The sequence below is a fragment of the Choloepus didactylus genome, chromosome 19 (assembly GCF_015220235.1).
Source record: "Choloepus didactylus isolate mChoDid1 chromosome 19, mChoDid1.pri, whole genome shotgun sequence".
Classification (NCBI taxonomy): domain Eukaryota; kingdom Metazoa; phylum Chordata; class Mammalia; order Pilosa; family Megalonychidae; genus Choloepus; species Choloepus didactylus.
In genome coordinates, this window is record NC_051325.1 from 28,100,733 (window position 1) to 28,119,692 (window position 18,960).

Here is an 18,960-nt window from a genome sequence, read left to right on the forward strand (position 1 = left end):
AAATTTTGCTGAATTCTTACTAGTGGTGTGCTGTAAATATTTAACAACTGGCTCTTCAAAGGGTAAAGAAGCCCTGATTTCTTGGATTTGCCAATTACCATGGGATAAATACACCCACCGTGGCCAATTTCAACATCCAACATGATGTCACTGGAGTTGGGGGGAGATGTGCAATAGAAAATAGAAAAAGTTGTACCATACAGATACCAGAGACATAATAACATCAATAATATAGACCATGGTAAAATGTAGTAAAAATTCAGAAGAGACAGATTTTGAGCATTTAACTTTGTTTTTAATACAGCTAATTTAATTGTAATTTTATCTGATTTAATTTTTTATAAAATTATTTATACAACCAACTCTCAAAATTAAATGTATTTAAAATTATTTAATAACCAGTTCTCAAAATTCCTGAACATTCAGCAGACAACTCTCTTGAGCTACTATGGCTAGCTGCAGCACACAACCTTGTGCCAATTGTTGTGCAGGATACAAAGATAAATGACTAAAGAAAGATTTGAGCATTTGCTGCATGCCAATTCTGCACGGAAATCATGTTCACAAGCATGTACAGACACATTAGGTTGAGGCAGGTCATTATCCCATTTCAGTGAAACAGAAAGTGAGGCCAAGAGTATTAACGAACTGACATAGAGTTACGAAGGACAGAGCAGGGCTCACAAACTGAGCATCCAAAAGGGAACAAGCAAATAACATAACAAATGGAAGTGAGACTGTCTGGGTGTAAGAAAAGTAAGTGTCTGGAGGAGGCAGGGCCATGTCAGGTAAAAATGATAGCTGGGGCTTTTTTATTTTTTATTTTTATTTATTTTTTTTACATTCATATTCATTGAGATATATTCACATACCAGGCAGTCATACAAAGCGTACATTCAGTTGTTCACAGTACCATTATATAGTTGTGTGTTCATCCCCCAAATTAATTTTTGAACATTTTCATTACTACACACACACAAATAATAAGAATAAAAAATATAGTGAAAAAGAACACTTAAAGTAAAAAAGAACACTGGGTGCCTTTTTTTTTTGCCTCCATTTTTCTACTCATCCATCCATACACTGGACAAGGGGAGTGTGGTCCATATGTCTTTAGCTGGGGCTTTTTAAGCACTAACTCATTTATTCTTCAAAATAACTATGAGGTAGGTACAATTATTATCTCCACTACCCAGATGAGGAAATTGAAGTTCAGAGGGTTGCCTGATGTTGCACAGTTTCTGTAAGTGCTGCATGTGGGCTAGCATCCCAGCCAGTCTGCAACCAGAGCCCAAGTTCTCAGACTCTATGAATGCCTTATTTAAAGGAGATAGCTGTTAGTCAGATTCAGTGTATTGTTATGTAAGGATGTGGGCCAGTGTTACCAGACCTGATTTGTCAAGAGAAAGATAAAAATCTAGACTTTCATGTAAAATTGCCTGATCTTTAATTTGCGAAAATTCTTGGCCAGCAGTTTTTTTTACTATTTCCTTCTGTGTATTATTTTCTTTCTCTCCTTTGGATATCCTATTAAATGGATGTTGACCTGTCTACTTCTATCCACCACGACTGTTTATATTTACATGCATATTTCTATCACCTTATGCATTCCTGATAACTTCTGGTAGAGTTTTCAATCTCATCTTCTGGCTCAATTAGTCAGTCTTTGGTTCTAACCATTCTGCATTTCAAACCCATCAGTTTGGTTCTCCACTACAGGGGTTTTCAAACCTGAGGGTCTCAGAATTACCTCAGGATGCATGTTAAATCACAGATTGATGGGTTCCATTCCAGAGTGTCTAATTCAGGAGATCTGGGATGGGTTTGAGAATCTGCATTTTTAACAAGTCCCCAGGTGATTCTGACAGCCCTTTGAGAACCCCTGCTTTCCTATTCTATTCTACTCTTTTATTTTTCATACCTCCCACTTATGTTTAGATTTTCCTTGTAATTGCTTGTTTCTGTTTCATGTTACTAACCCCTGCCATATCACTTGGATATATTTCTTTTACTAATTTCTGATTCTTGTTCTGGCTAATCTGTTAATTCTATTTTGTCTGTTATAAACTATTCAAGGGTTTTGTTTGTTTGTGTGTTTGTGTATATCTGTATGTCTGGGTATTTTGTTTGTTTTTTCTTTGTTTTATAAAGGCTTTTTCTCTGTCTCTTCTTCTGTATGTATGTATATAACTTCATATATTTAAATTTTCTTTTCCATTTCAATATAAATGTACATAATAGATCTATGAGGATACATGGAGAGGTGATAAGATGTCCACCATATGAAGTAAGAAAAAAAGATGATGAAAATATTTGATTAATTATGAATTCATTTAACAAAAGATCTACTTTCTTATTTCCCTATAAGACATAACTGTTATATTGTTAATTGACCAACTTCTGAGACTGATTGAGTATTTAGATAAAGTTTACATTATTAAAGGAAAAAAAACAAATTGATAACTTCAGTTAAACTTCATTCCAATTGCAAAATATGATGTCTTCCAAACTTCATGCAGAAAGGGGAAGCCAAGTTGGTCTTCAACTGAACAGTGAACTTATTGGATCTACTGTTATTGATTTGGATATGTGGAGTTGGAGACTATAGAGGAGCTTTTGATAGACCTTAACTCCAAGCATTCAACTCTCACTATTTTTTTCACCAAATTGGACATAATTAATTACTAATGTGTTCACTGAATACCCTTCCTTCCAAGGTGTAATCCCTTTTATAAAATATAACCAATCTCTGTATTCTCTAAAGTCCCTTCCCCAGGTCCCTATAGAATTAATTTTCTATACGTTCATTTAAAGACATAATCACTCATTGTTTTATATCATTATTTAACTCTTTCACGTATAGTCCAATCCAAGGACATTTCAAAGTGCTTACTGGAAAGACTATATTGTATATATTTTTAAAAGTATTTCCTAATTGTGCTATGAACAGTGCTGAATGTACTGTAGGAATTCAATTTTTCTTGATTCCATTAAATAATGTTTTCCATAACTCCTGGCCAAGAGTGAAATACACATTAGGAGAAAAATTACATTGATATTAAAATTTTGGAAATATCTAAAAGTATCAGCCTCATCATAATTTTATCCTAGTGACATTTGTTCTCAACAATTATAACACCCTTCTGGGCAATGGAAATGCTATCCCTACTTCTAAAGAAATTCCATCATAGCTGCATCTACTGCTCCTTTAGAGCATATCAAAGCTTGTGTTGATCAAATAAAAAATGGCCCACATGGACATCACACAGCAGCATGAAAATTCTATTGAGAAACTCAAGTCAGTTACCAAATGCTAGAAACCTTTGGGAAAAGCTAGCGAATGTCATAAAACCACACACACAAACACACATTTTGATTGGGCTTTCGATTTTCTTTTCAAACTCTTCTGAGAAGGGTTCAATAAAGACTGGAAATTCTCTGTGTTTGCATGCACCTATCTGAAGGGGACTTGGGAAGCAGAATAGAGAGAGTGAGTAGAAGCCTACTACTGAAATCTTTTGGAATTTCAAACTGTGAAAAAATAGAATAAATTGTCATCATTATGCACAAGCATTAAGTCTCATTGAAAAAACTCTACATTAAGTCTCATTGAAAAAACTCTTCTTCTTCTGAGTGTCACTTTAATAATAGTGACACTCAGAAGAAGAAGATAACACTCCTCTCTTTTAAACAAAAAGCAAAATTATTTTTAAATACTTAAGAAATAATCTGACACACAACTTACAGAAGTTAGACAAACAATATAAAGCAACTTGGTCTTTCCAGATTAAGAGCTGTCCACTAATATTCCATTTATTCCTGTCACTAGTATTCTCTTTATTCAAACCATTAAAACTTTGCTACATAAATTCTAACAATACCAACAACCACTTATTGTGTACTTACTGGATGCCAAACTTTATCCTACATATTCTCTAGTGTATTTAAAATGAACATATTAATTACCTGGAGAGGCAGACACTCTTATTTTTCTCATTTTACAGCTAAAGAAATTGAAGCACAGAGAGGTTGAGTAAATGCCCTGGAACCACTTAGCCGGTAGGTGATGGAGCCATGGGGAAATGGTAATTGGGAGTCTGAATCATGCATCAGATCCCTCAGCACTGCACAATTTAGATGCTGAGGTATGAGATCCAGTCGAAATCACCAAGTCCATCTATATGTGTAACCCAGGATGAGTCAATAACCTCCTTGAATTTCAGCAGTTCCCACAGCTACAAATTGAAAGAGTGGGTGAGCTGAACTCCAGGATCTATCTAGCACTAACATAAGATAAAGCTCTATGTACATCATCTGTGTACACTGAATACCAATGAGTCCACACTGGCAATGGCCTACTGCCTAGCCTTTGTATCCTTGAGAGTATAGACCTGCACTGTCTAATACAGTAGCCACTCATCATCACATGTGCTAATGAGTGCTTGAAATGTAGCTAGTCTGATTAGATTTGCTGTAAGTGTAAAATATACACTGGATTTCAAAGATTTACCAGAAGAATGTAAAATATTTCATTAATCTTTTTATATTGATTACATGTAGAAATGACACATTTTTGGAAAGATCAAGTTAAATAAAATGTATCTTACTATAGTTAATTTCTCCTATTTCTTTTGATGTTATCTGTAATGTGTCCAGTGGAAAATTTAAAATTGCATATGTGGCCCACATTATGTTTCTACTGGTCAGTGCAGGCTTAGATGGTGAGTGGTGAAGTGGAGAGGGCACCATGTATAATTCTTACCACACAGTCCAGATTACTTGTGCTAGCTTAATTCAAGGTAAAATGAAGAGAGTTTATGGGTTTGAGTAAGAAATTCTGAACATTTTCTTTTTCAGAAAGAGCTTTATTTACAATACACTTACTTCTACAAAGATAGGAGATGATATTGGGAAGGTTTAAAGGTCACCAGAGCAATATTTCCCTTTTATTCATCCTTTCATCTTTTCTCTCCCTCCCTTTCTTCCTCCCTCCCTCTTCTCCCTTCCTTGCTTCCTTCCTTCCTTCCCTCTTCCATCCCTCCCTCCCTCCCTCCTTTCCTATCCCTCTCTCTCCCTCTCCGTCTCTCTTTCATGTAGGTGCGCTGATAAATGTTTAATAACTGGTTCTCTAGGAGAAACTGATTCATAGATTTTTGCCAATTTCTGTGGTATAAATATTCCCACCATGACAAACCATCAACTTGATGTCACTGAATGCGGAGTTGGGAAAGATATGCAACAGCACAACCTTATATAGTATTTCCACCATACTGAATCTCAAGAGTATATATAAAAGCAAAATGTAGTAATATAGAAGTGGTGAGTTATACAAATTTTGTACCTTTGTTTATATATAATTTATTAACTGTCTAAGTTTATATACTTTAATTTTTAGTAACAGCTGTTTTAAACAACTGACTTGCCATAAAAAGAAAAAGAAAACTCTTGAACATGTAACAATTGACTCTTCAGAGCCAGTGCAAGCTGGCTGCAGCCCTTTGCTATATGGCGTTTACTTGCAAATCACATGAAAAGGAAACAAAGCCTCTTCCAAGATTCAAAACAGAAAACAGAAAAACAAAAATATTCTTATGCCAGATCATTCAGCTCTCTTCAAGGTACAGCCCTGGTTAATGTTTATTATTTATAGAAATGCAGGGCTGGAAGGAAGAGGAACAGGTCACTTAACCAATTCTAATGCTGTTTATCTTGGTCTCATAAACTATCTCAGAGAGAGATAACGGGATACTCTTTAAAAGTCCTCCAAGAAAGGGCATCTCAGACTCCTTTGGTAACCCTCACAGGAAGTTCCTTCTTACAACTAACCTAAATCCTTTTGCCTCAGTAGAGGCCCATTCCTCCTTGCTCTGTATTGAGGGAAGATGGAAACAGCTGGTTACCATCCCTCGCATTATAACTCTTCATATAAGGAAATGAAACACCCCAAACCAGCTTCCAAATCTGTTCAGCTGTAAAAACAGGCTCTTCTTGAGCAAAAACAAACAATAAATTAAATGGAATTGGGAGTTGAGAAGTGCTGCATATTTCACTCCAGGGAAGCACCTCGGGCCAGGTTATATCCCCGTCAGCACCTAGCGATCAAAGGCGCACTTTCCCTGGAAACAAATTTGAGGAGTGAAACAGATGGGGTTATTAATCAAATTGCCATTAGCATTTTGGGCCATTTTACAGAACATCCTTAAGCAGGAGGCTGCCTGGGCTTTATCTCGTAATACAATTGTAAGATCGTGGCAAAATGCATGTTGCCTTGTACACTGACGCCTTGCCTATGATGTCCAAGAACTTTTTTTAAAAAGGGAATGCAATAAATCAAGGCGGTGCAGAAGCCACATCTTCGGTAGTACAAAGTAAGCCAGTAGAAGCTAGGATGCAAACTAATATTCAAAGCTGTGCCACCCACATTCTAATGCTAAGATCCTTATCTGTCTAGAAGAATTTTAAAAAGAGAGGCTGAAGAATTGATTCCACAGCGTAGGACTAGCCTAGCAGAAAGAAAAAGGGGGTGCATTTTGAAAAGAAAGAAATGGTGGGCAGTGGTCTTGTCCATACTCAAGAGTGACATACACATCAGGGAGAGAACAGAACTGGGAAGTCTCAAAGCCAAGGGATATTCAGGAGATGGGTTTGTTCTCAGTTGTGTTTGCCCTCTTCTCCCTCCGGTCATGGTCTCTGAGTTCAGGTACACCCCGTGATTTTACCTAAGGGGACCTTGAGGTTGGAGTTATGATAATACTGCCTAGTTTATTTGCATATTCTTAAGTAGATGTGGGCCTTTTTATTTTGTGTAGCTCACTTAGGTTCATTCCTTTCCCATCTCCACCTCTCACCTGCCTCATCATTCCTTTTCTGCTTTGAGTCTAAAAGCCAACATTTCAAAGCAAAAATCGGCCCTTGGGTTATGTCAAATCCCCCAGATAAAAAGGATGGACTGAGTTTCTTTGGGTTGGATCCCAAAACCAGACGTTGTTGGGATTGCTTCCTTCAACAGAAGTTCAGCCCTGCTTCCATCAAAGCAACCTGAGAAATTGTGTGATGCTGACCATAGGTGACCCTGGGTGTCACCTCCTCTACGGACACTCGCCGATTGGTCCCATTTCTTGAGTAAAGGATTCCAATGCCCTAAGAGGAGGAGGGGGGAAAGAGATATCTCTCCTAAGTCCACCTAAGTTAAAGCCCACCCAGCCAAGGACACACCTATCTGTGATGAGTTGGTAGGTTCTGCATCAATTCCCACTGAAGTTCAAATGCACACCCTTTATAAGCTATAGCAGAAGTCAAGAAATGGCAGCCCACAGCCTGAATCCAGCCTACATGGAGGTGTTGGGTGGTCTACACGTACCTTTTTTTAAAAAGAAAGTTTAACCAATTGACCATTGACCAATATTTTAAACTTGGGAAATCTCAAGTTAGTAACAAGTCTGTATTTCTAACTTCTCCAGAGGACCTTGCCATATTGTGCCATATTCCAAGCTGGCAACAAGTGGTCACAGCTGAGAGGGGCTGCTCCACTAGACAGAGTATGTCCTCCCTGTCCATGGTACGTCCCACTGCTCCCTAGCATCAAAGTGTCCATTGCTAGTTGTCATTGCGTTTGTTCTATTAAGTCTGTTTCCAGGTTTTCTTTAGTCCTGTACCTCTCTTAGCTGCCACTGACTGGAGTATTTTAAGAACTGAGAGGCAAAGCCATGCTCTGTACATACAGAGTTAACACAAACAAGAACTTGGATTTGAGACTAAGAGGATGTATGAGGAAGATAAAGAAAGGGGAGATCCTGGAAACAGAGCTCTTGCTTGACCACTGGTTTTCTTCTCATTGTTTGGATTGGAGTTGGCAGAACCTACTGGTCATGAATATTTGGGGACTCTGCAAGGAAATAAACCAACGGATTTGTCGATTGTCTTCTTATACCAGGACAAAGATGAGTTTTAGCAGTTTCTAAAAGTATTTCTTTCCTATCATTTCAGTATGAGTATATTACAGAAAGTTTGAAAAATAAAAAAGAAGGAAGTTTCCCTCCCATTACAATCCCAACTTCCCCCTCTCCTTAAACAATCACTGTTTTCTCCTACCTAGCCATCCTTCCAGAAAATGTCTATGCATCTATATGTATTTATATCCATTGGTGTCACACAAATGGGTTGTACTATGCTCATTTTCAATTAATAATATCAGCATATATATTTCTTCATTCTCATTTTTAAGAAATGCCTTTATTGTTTTTTATGAAAATGATACATATCTATAGTAAAACATTCAAGTAATATTAAAAAGGATAAAAATAAAACTAAAACTCATATAAAATCCTTCTTACCCAGAAACATTGGTTACTAACATTTGAAGATCTTCATCACATACATCTTTCTATGTACCTATACAAACAGAATAATGGGTGAATGGATGGATGGATGAATGTACAAACAGACAGACTACAGATTGAAAAATCAATTGATAAATAGATATATAGATAGGAAAATGGGATCATGTTATGATACCATTTTGAAATAAAACCTTTAACCTTAATTTTTCTTGAATTTAAAAGTGAAGCAAAAGAAATTGGTGAGAAAGTGAAGGAATTATTCAACATCATACAAAAAAATTGTTTCTTCACAAAATGAATCGGTTCCTAAAACAAAAGGAAACATTGTGAAAAATCATAGTGGTTAGATAATATCTATTGACTATCTTGTGGAAAATGTGGAAACTAGCATTCCTAATTTTATTAAGTATATATTTTTTACTTTATTGAGTTTTATGAAATTTACATTCTGTTCTGTAACAGCACTTTCAACAGTCATTTCATTTTATTACTATGTTTAAATAGCACCAATGCTCACTAACACCAACCTGTTATAGCGGATCATCCTTTTCTGAGTTTTTAAATATTGATTCTTTGATTTATTGACTGGATTAAATAGTCTAATAGTTTTTTTCTTCAAGAAGGACTCTTCGGTGTTCTGTTTTCTGAGTTATTACATACTCGAAAATGTCAGTCTGTTGACTTTACACTTGAAGGATGTTTTGGGCGGATATACAAGTCTCAGCTCACATCTTTCCTTGGAACTTTATGGACATTGTTGCCCTGTCTTCTGGCATGGAGCATTTCCTGGGTAGATTTCTGAGAACAATCTGAAGTTCTCCCATTGCAATGACTGCTTTGACTCCCTAGATGCCCATAAAAGTCTTTCCTTACAAAATTGTGTTTTAATAACTTCACTTGGATTTATCCTACTGTTGACTATTCTTATATTCTTTCTGGACAGCCTGTCTTGGACAACACTTACCCATTAGTTCTGAAGATTCAAGTCTTTCAGGCAACTTTCAGGAACTGGAAGGAACAGAGAGAATAAGTAAATTATAGGGTCACATGGCTAATAACCAAGTGGGGCCTGGATTTAAACCACCTATCTGATCTTAGAACCCACACCCTAGTCACAAGAATACAGTTTATCCTGACGAGGGAGTGCGCTGGATCCCTCCTCTCCAAGCCAGTTAATCAGCTGGCCAAATGCAGTGTACTCCAGTGATGTCTGCATTTGGCAGGTGCTGAGCAATTTAGACAATAAAGTTCCCCATTGCTTGGAAGTCACTGTCTAGCAGAAGGGTGACAGAGTAGATTTTAATCCCGGTGGTACTGCATTCTTTTGGAAAAAGAGAAAGGAAGGGACGGAAGAAATGGAAGGACAGAGGTAACAGGTGACGAGGAAGCACAGAAACTAAGGAGAGGGGTTTGTCGCAGACTGATGGTGGCAGAGCTGGCTCCTGCACTGCACTTGCCAAGGGCAGCAGATCAGAAGTGGCTTCGTTCCCACCTCTCCCCTGACAGTACCAGGTTTCCTTAATTTCTAGGCTCGGTACAGGCACCACCAAGAAGAGAATCAAATGGTGCGTCAGTGCCTGGAGAGATGAGCCCTCTAGAAGATCGGCCAAGGTGGCAGTTCACAAGGTGTGACTTGAGCAGCAGTGACCAGTTCCCTATGCCCAGGTCTCTCCTGACCTAACTGGATTGATGCCCTAAAGGTTGCACCTTGAGAATCGCTCCTTGCGGTTGACATTCTCTCTACAAAAGGCCCTCTGTTGTCAGGAAAGGGGACGTTTCGCCAGTCTCTGGCCTATTAGAAGATTGCAATGGACTCACAAAGGTGGAAGGGGCTTTAGAGAACAGTGGCTCTCCCCTGTCATTTTAGAAGTGAGGCAGCTGGCGTCTGATTTTTAGATCACCAAACCGTGAAAATAGAAAGCAAGGAGAGGAGCCCAAAGGCATGGGACATAGAGAAGAAAGGACTGGAAAAATATTAGCATGAGGAGGAGAATAACTGGAGGAGGGCAGTAGATGCTGTGAGTGCCCTGCCCAGGTACCTTTTTCTGGGACAGGCTCACTTATCTCCCAGCTACTCTGAGTGCTGTCTGCTACTAACTTGCCTCCACCACCACCCCCAGCCTTCTCCAGAGAATTGTCATCAGTCACCAGGAGCTACCTTGACTGGGAAACTTATGTTTGCTACCTAGGGCAGCCCATTGCCAATGATTGATTGAGAGAAGGATACAAAAGAACCACCTGCTTACATCGAAGAAGGACTCATCCTTTGGTACAATTTGTGATGCTGAGCTCCCTGTGGCATCAGGCTGGAGCTGGATTACAGCAGGGACAACGTCCTTGCTTATCTCCTATCCCTGCCCCATCTTGCCCCTCTTGTTCTTTTTTTCTTGAGAACACTCCTTCAATAAACCCCCACACATACCTGAAGTCGTGACTTAGACTCTGCTTCCAGGGAAGCCACCCTAAGCTAAGCAGGATACTAACTGGCGAAGGGAGCAACTAAACTCTTGGTCTACTTAACAACTGACCTAAAGGAAACTCTATTCTCAGTGCAACCAAGTATTTCCCCACTCTCTCTTTTCCTCCCTACAGGGTTTTGGCCAGGAAGAGGTCTACAGAGTCTGAAGTTCATCCCTCAATATAGTGTAGTATCAGCTGTGTGCTTGGGTCCAAAGAAGGGTCGGCACTTCTCCGTGGTGTCACACTGGCCATTGAGTCTCGAGGATGAGAGGGTTTAAGTGGTGCCTCCAGTGTGAGGCAGCCCAGGGCCTTCTAAGGCCAAACATACAGCCCCATTAAACACACTGCCCCACCCAGTATATACTGAAAAGATTCCTTCATCTGCTGCCGTATTACTGAGTGTTCTGGATGGAAATGTCTACATGTTGAGGTGAGGGGCAGGAGTTGAAATAGAGACAACAAGTATTTTATTTGGAAGTAAATAATAGCAGAGCCCTGTTTGAGAACTGCAGACTGGGAGTGTCTCTCTCTAAGTCAGTCAAAGGTGTCATCTTGAAGCTCAGGACTTGTCTTATCCTGCCAAGTGATTAGTTTAGTTTAAAGCCTTTTACTGTTTGCCTAGGGATACCTCATTGGGATTATTGTCTTCTACCTCCACTTCTCCCCTCCTCAGGAATCTCCCAGTCTTGCTTCTGCACCAATGATACCCCCATAGCATATCCTTAAATCAGCTCAGTGGGTAAGGCAGGCAGCACAAGCAGTTCTCAGACACAGAGCTACAGGGAGTCAAATGATCCAACAAACATCCAATGGTGCCACTCAAGAGGAATTAGAACAATACCTTTTATAACGTATTGCTTAATTTACAGTTGCTTCCTTTACTCAAAGGGCATTCTTAGTTCATAACTATTGTTAAAATGTCTTAATGGCACACGCACTGACTCCTGACATTGTATCTGAAGATCACTACTGATTCAAGAAACTAGTATGCTGCTTCTCCTCTTGGTAACTAAGATCAAACAACAGTAAAAAGATAAGGTTTACAAAGCTAGAGCTCAATCTATAGCCAAACAGCCAGGCTCGACAGTCAGCAAAGAATCACCAAATCTCAGTGGCTGCAAGCAACAAAAGTTTCTTTCTTACTCAGTCTACATATCCATTGCAGGTAGTTTGGGATCCAAACTGCAGGAGCAGACACTATCTGGAAGGTAATTAATCACCGTGACAGAGAAAAAAGAACACTTTGGGGGTCTCATTCTAGCCGTTAACTACTCAGCTCAGAAGTGACACAGCACTTGTACTCACAACTCGTTAGCCTGAACTGGTCACAAGGATAGCTAGAAATATTCAGTGAGCAGCTTTGGTGTTCTAACTCTGTGTTCTGACTCTTATACTAGCCCAGAAAGAAACCTATCCATATGGAAAATTTCCTACCATTGAACTGTATGCCATTAACAAGCATTAATTAAATCACTACCATGTGTCCAGCACTGTACTAGGTACAGTATGGGCTACAGAATAAGTTTAAAACTTTTTTTGTCTTCTAGAAGTTTCCAGTGTAGCTAGAAGATGAGTCAAGAGATAACAAACAACATATAATAATAAGAGGCAGAGAAAAATTATATGTCACGTCATGCAATACCCAAATCAAGCACTTTATATTGTTCCTTTTTCCCTACCTATATGTGGAGATCTTGATCCTCTACATCACCACTGCCCAATAGAAATACAATGTGAGCCACTTTTGTAATTTTAAATCTTCTAGTAGCCACTTTATAAAAAAGCAGAAATTACAGGTAAAACCAAACAATACCTTTTATGTAACAATATTATTTTAACATGTAATCAATATAAAATTACTGAGATATTTTACATTTTTTTTATTCATACCATGTATTCAAAATTCAGTGTGTATTTGATACTTAAAGCACATTTCAATTCAGGCTAGAGCTCAGGTGGTCACATAGCTAGTGGCTACTGTATTGGACAGAGCAATTGTACACAATACTGCAACAAAAAATTCTCATACTTCTTTGCTAACCTGCTTGACCAAGATTATTTTTTGAATTGATGCATTTTCTTTAAGGCCTACTAATAGCTTATTTTACTCTGCAATGTGATATACTGCTGTGAACTTAAAGTAATTAAGACTGCAAAGAGCGTACCGGGAAGGAATCACTAATGCATACCAAGTCAAGGAATTCAAGCAACAAACCAAAACACGTTCTGCCAGGGCTGCAAGTGGGGGGAAGGGGTTAAGAGGAGAGGCAGGGAGTGTTGAGGATGTACCTAATAAAAGGCTGCTTGTTGAGACTCATAGGAGTGGAGCCCTTTTCTTAAAAGGTTAAACAAAAAGCAGGGCCACTGTATTTCAGCAGGCTAATTACCAACAGTGATTTTGACCTTTTCTGCTTCTGGAGATTTATGATAGAACATTTTCCTTTGACATGGCGCAGGGCTCTTTGAATCTGGTTGAATGTGATCAGGTGTGCTTCCAGGGAAACACTTGCTTTGCATAAAGGCATTTCTGTGTTCCCAAGCAGACATAGGAAGAGGTGCCTGATGGAAGACCCAACACCAGGGTACTGTCTGTCAACTCCTTCACAAGTGCCTCACTCCACTGAGAACCATATTTATCTTTGGAGTTGAGGAAACACAAAAATAGACCATTTTCACAATGGAAACTTTTGTCGACAATGAAGGCTGTGGGATCTGAGCTTTGAAAATTCTATGAGAGACAAGTTAATCTAATAAAGCTCTTGACATTACTGGGTTTAGCTAGTGGGAAAGTCTGAAATTCTTTCCTTGAGTGAACAGGGTTCCTTGGAGAGCTAGAGTCAGACAGTTTTTGCTTTGAGCCCCAAGATGCCAAATTCACAATAGAAATCACATCTCTTCAGGACAATAATTTCCACTCAAGTTTTGATTAATTCTATCAACTTGCCCTTCTAAGCCAGGTGTACAAACTCACAAACCATGGCTGTTTGTTAGTGCTAAATGAGGTAAAAAGTAGCCTTTATAATCCCCAGGTGAGTTTGCTAACTGAGCAACTCCAGTCACCTTGTAATGCTTGCCAACCCTAAAAAAGGGAGGGGAGTCTGGTAGACAGCAGGCCAACTGACTCAAACATTTTTCCACTCTCAGAAATGCAACTCAATAGGTAGATACTATTTATATGGTACATCCTTATAAGCAAAAGATGACACTGTTAGACTTCAAGTCTTGCCCTGAATCTGCCATTACGGATATCATAACTTCTTTTCTCTAAAAATTACCTCTCTTAGACGGAGCCATCAGATCTTATTCTTATGATCCTATGCCTATGGACCATTCATCAGTCTTGCCCCTTATATCCACATTCTGAGACCTTAAATCAGATTAATTGGTTTGTATTAATAATCTTGCTTAACCATCATGTGAAAGATGAAAAATGTTTATTTGGAAAATCAGCTGATGTCAGAGGTCACCAGTGGTTGAGATGATGGAAACATCAGTCACTTAGGATTCTTTCAGCTCTCCTTAATTTTTGTTTTCTTAAATTCTGGGTAAGCATACAACACTAAACAAAGCTGCCTTCTTTTGTAGTTATCCATTGATAAAGTATAATCAAACTCAGTGATAGGAAAGAGGCAGGAACTTTTTCCTTTGAGTTTGACTTTCAATACATCCAAGCTTGTAGAAAGATAAGTGGAAGCACTGTTATTTTGCCACCAGTTCCATTTTTCTCAAATCCTCTTTTAAGAAACTACTGAAAAGAAAATCTTAATCCAAACAAGAACTGAACCCTGATGCCTACATCTCCCCAGGAAGAAGTGGAGCATATGACTATAATAACAGCAACTGAAAGCAAGTGTTTTAAAACCTGTTTTCCCTCCTGGTGTCAGTTTTGGAATGGAGTTGAAGGTGGACAAAACCCTGATAACGTTGGTGTATTGTTCCTGTAGGTCCTAACCTTGGCAGGCTACATCAGTATCTTCTGCCTGAAGAAGTCGCTTTCTTTTCATCAAACACATTCCAGAAGTCAGCAGTAAAAGCACTGATGGGGCAGAGCAGATTGATCCATTAACTCTCACCCAGTTCCTTGGCTGAAATTTCGCATTCCAGTTTTAAGCATTTGGTGAGATATAAAGCAGGAAACAAGCTCTGGAAGGTATAGCCTTTTGGAGTTTCTGGCCAAGGCTCTTACTTGTTGCCCATGTATCTAGGAAGGATGAGACCCCACCACTCTAAACACCAGTACTGTAAACTTCTCGAACATTAGGGTGCCTTTTTCAGTGGGATCTGGTTAAAATGCAGGTTCTGATCATGTAGGTCTGAGGTGGGGCTTGAGATTCCGCATTTCTATTAAACTCCCAGGGGATGCTGATGAAGCTGTTTTATAGGCCACACTGTAAGAAACAGGAGATGAAAACCACTCTTGGAATCTGACAGAGGTCAAGGTAGCTTTATTTCCACCCATTTGAATCTCAGCCCCAAAGGTCATCTGACATGCTTGTTGAATGATGCTGGGTTGAGTGCGGTGGGAAAAAGTATGCAAGACACTGCAAGATGTGTGGTTGGTCAAACACCTACCATTCGGTGTTGCAAAGAGCAAAACACCATCCCTTTAAAAGCCTAGAGGCTTAAGAAGAAGAGATCCAGGCAAGACAGCTATGTGTTTCCAAGGTGGGAAGGTAGAAAAGGGAAGGTAACTTTTCTACTAGTTGTACTTTAATCTAAAGCTTAAAGAGGAATAATGATTATTTGCTCTTTGCTCAGCTCTGCTCTGGGGTGACTTTAAAGCTCAGGAGGTGTCACTGGGCCACTTAAGGGGGAATCCCCAACTAGGGTGTAGCCTTTTCAGACAATATTCCATGTGACTAAAATGGAGATAAAGGGTGAGATTCAAAGACAAGGAGGTCCTGCTTAGCAGATCCCAATCTGTGGCAAAATGCAATAACTTGACCCAGTCAAGTTTCACTTCTCTCTAAATTGAAGGGCCTGGGGTTGCTGTTCAATTTGGAATCTGTTTTTCCCAAGTAGAGTTCCCTTCCTACCTTAAACTCTTCCAACTCATTGAAAGGTTTGATGTCAGAGATAAATGGCCCAAGTGCCCTCCTCACATGCCAGCTGTGCCGTTTGGAGACCTCACTCATATTCTACAAATATGTTCCTCACCTGCAAAATGAGCATTGCTGTGAAACTTAAATGAGCTAATATATGGAGCATGGATGTATAGCTTAGATAAATCAATAAACCAATAAATGCACCTGTCCTTCTAAATTGTTAAAATCAGAACATCTTTGTCTCCAGAGCAGCTCGAAATTCTGTTTGTAGTCCGTTGCTACCAGGAAGAGAGCCAGAATTAGAAATGCTGAAGGATTCTCTTCAGTGACTAATTTGACTGTTGGGAAATATTTTAGGAGAGAGAAGGCCATAATTCAATGTATCCTGACATCAATAAATATTTCCTTAGCATTTAGCTGTAAGAGCTCTGAATCCTCCATCTGTTCAGAAATTTTTAATTTCAAAATAATATGGTGGTTTGGGAGTTTGTGAATTCACACAAATGTCAGAAATACCAGGTGCTGTTGTAGTTTTCCACACTTTGGGAGAAGTAGAAGCTACCCTTATTTCTTTATGGAATGAGGAAGAAAGACAAGGTGAATGCCTTAATCTCTTCAGCCCTGGACCTCTTTGATTACATCTAGAAGGGGCTCAGAAAGAACATTAGCTCTGACCTTAGGGTGGGATTGGCATCAGGACAGACCACTACCCAACTGCTATCACCTTCCATACTCATCTGGGTGCATTCCTAAGTAGCTGCGTTTTACATCCATCTCAGCCAATTGTTTGCAAACTCAGATGCAAGACTTCCTTGAGATTACAGAATCAGACCAAGAGTTTACTGCTACATATTTGTTGGGGTGGCTAATTATTCCCCAAAATAAGTTCCTGATAGATACAGAATTGAAATAGGTTTTCTCATTTCTGTTTACCACTGACCCTGTCCCAAATACAAATCCCTCGTGCAGATGCCTCACCCCACCTCTTTTAAGTCACCATGATAGGAGGTTGCATTCCTCTCACTCTAAATTCTACGTCCGTTCCCGACTTCATACACTGAGCAGACCAGATGATATCCAGTTCTCCAAGAGAAAGCCAGTGAGATGATCTTCAAGTGAACATCTTAAAATAATGAGAGCCTTTCCTTCTTTCCAACTAATTAGTCATTCCATTCTCTACTCTATGGCCAGAATATTTTAAATTTTTTTATTGTAGAAGTTGTAAGTTTATGAAAAAATCATGCAGAAAATACAGTCTCCATATACCACCCAACCCACCCACACACAGATTTCCCTATTATTAACACTTTGTATTAGTGTGGTACTTTTGTTACAATTAATGAAATATTATATTTATACTACTAACATCATCCATAGTTTACATTAAGGTCCTCTGACTGTATTCTACAGTCCCATGTTTCTTTGTTTATTTTTATTCTAGTATCATATTTACAACATAAAATTTCCCCTTTTAACCACATTCTAATATATAATTCAGTGGAGTTAATTACATTCACAATGTTGTGCTACCATCACCAGCCTCCATTACCAACACTTTTCCATTACCCGTCAGAAACTCTGTACCAATTAAGCATTAACTCCTCATTCCCTACCACCATGTTTGCCCTTGATACCCTGTATTCTAGTTTCTGACTCTATGAATTTGCTTATTCTAATTATTTTATATCAGTTAGATCATACAATATTTGTACCTTTCTGTCCGGCTTATTTCACTTAACATGAGGTCTTCAAGGTTCATCCATGTTGGTGCATGTATCCAGACTTCATTCCTTTTTATGGGTGAATAATATTCCATTGGATATATATATCACATTCATTTACCTATTAATCTGTTGATGGACACATGGGTTGCTTCCGTCTTTCCTCAATTGTGAATAATAATACTAGAACATCTGTGCCAGTTTGGATATATTATGTCCCCCAGAAAAGCCATATTCTTTAATGCAATCCTGGGGGGGCAGACTGATTAGTCTGCTGATTAGGATGGAACCACCGTTTGAGCTATTTCCATGGATGTGTGGCCCCTAACCATTCAGGGTGTGTCTTGATTAGTTCACTGGAGTGTACAAGAGAGAAGCTAAGAGTCATCACAGATGCTGACACTTAGAGATGGTTGGAGATGTGGACAGAAGAATGTTTGGAGATGCTAAGCTAAGAGATGAAGCCCAGAGTTTGCCCTGGAGAAGATAAAAGGGAACCCCAGACACTTAGAAACATCCTGGGAAAAAGAAGCAAGGATGCACAAGAGCTGAGAAAGAGGAGTGAAGAGAGACCCAGAGACATTAAGGGAGAAAGCCATTTTGAAATGCAACCCAGGAGCAAAGGACCAGCAGATGCCAGCCATGCGCCTTCCCAGATGACAGAGGTGTTCCGGGCACCGTCGGTCATTCTTCAATGAAGGTATCCTCTTGTTGGTACCTTAGTTTGGACACTTTTATGGTCTTAGAACTGTAAATCTGTAGCCAAATAAACCCCCTTTAAAGAGCCAATCCATTTCTGGTATCTTGCTTAACAGCAGCTCTAGCAAACTGGAACAGATTTTGGTACCAGAGAAGTAGGGTGCTGCTGTGCTTGCAAATACCAAACATGTTGAAACAGCTTTTTAAATGGATAAGGGGAAGATTTTGGAAGAATTGTGAGAAGCTTGATAGAAAAGACCTAGATAGCTTTGAAGAGACTGTTGGTAGAAACATGAATTCCACAGATACTTCTGGTGAGGCTTTAGACAGAAATGATGAATGTGTCATTGCCAACTGGAAGAAAGGTTATCCTTGTTTTAAAGTGGCAGAGAATTTGGCAAAATTGAGTTGGATGGAAGGCAAAATTTGAAAGCAATGAGCTGGGATACTTAGCTGAAGATATCTCCAAATAAAATGTCAAAAACACAACCTGGCTTCTCCTTACAACTTGTAGTAAAATGTGAAAGGAAAGAGATAAGCTGAGAACTGCACTGCTGGGTTCAAACAAAACAGAAACTGATGGTTGGAAAACTCTGGGCTTCCAGAAAGTGAAACCCCAGAGGCTACAGCCCCAGGTGAGGATTTTATAAAGCCTGGAACAGCCAGCTATTTCAGTACAAGCCAGGATTTGAGATG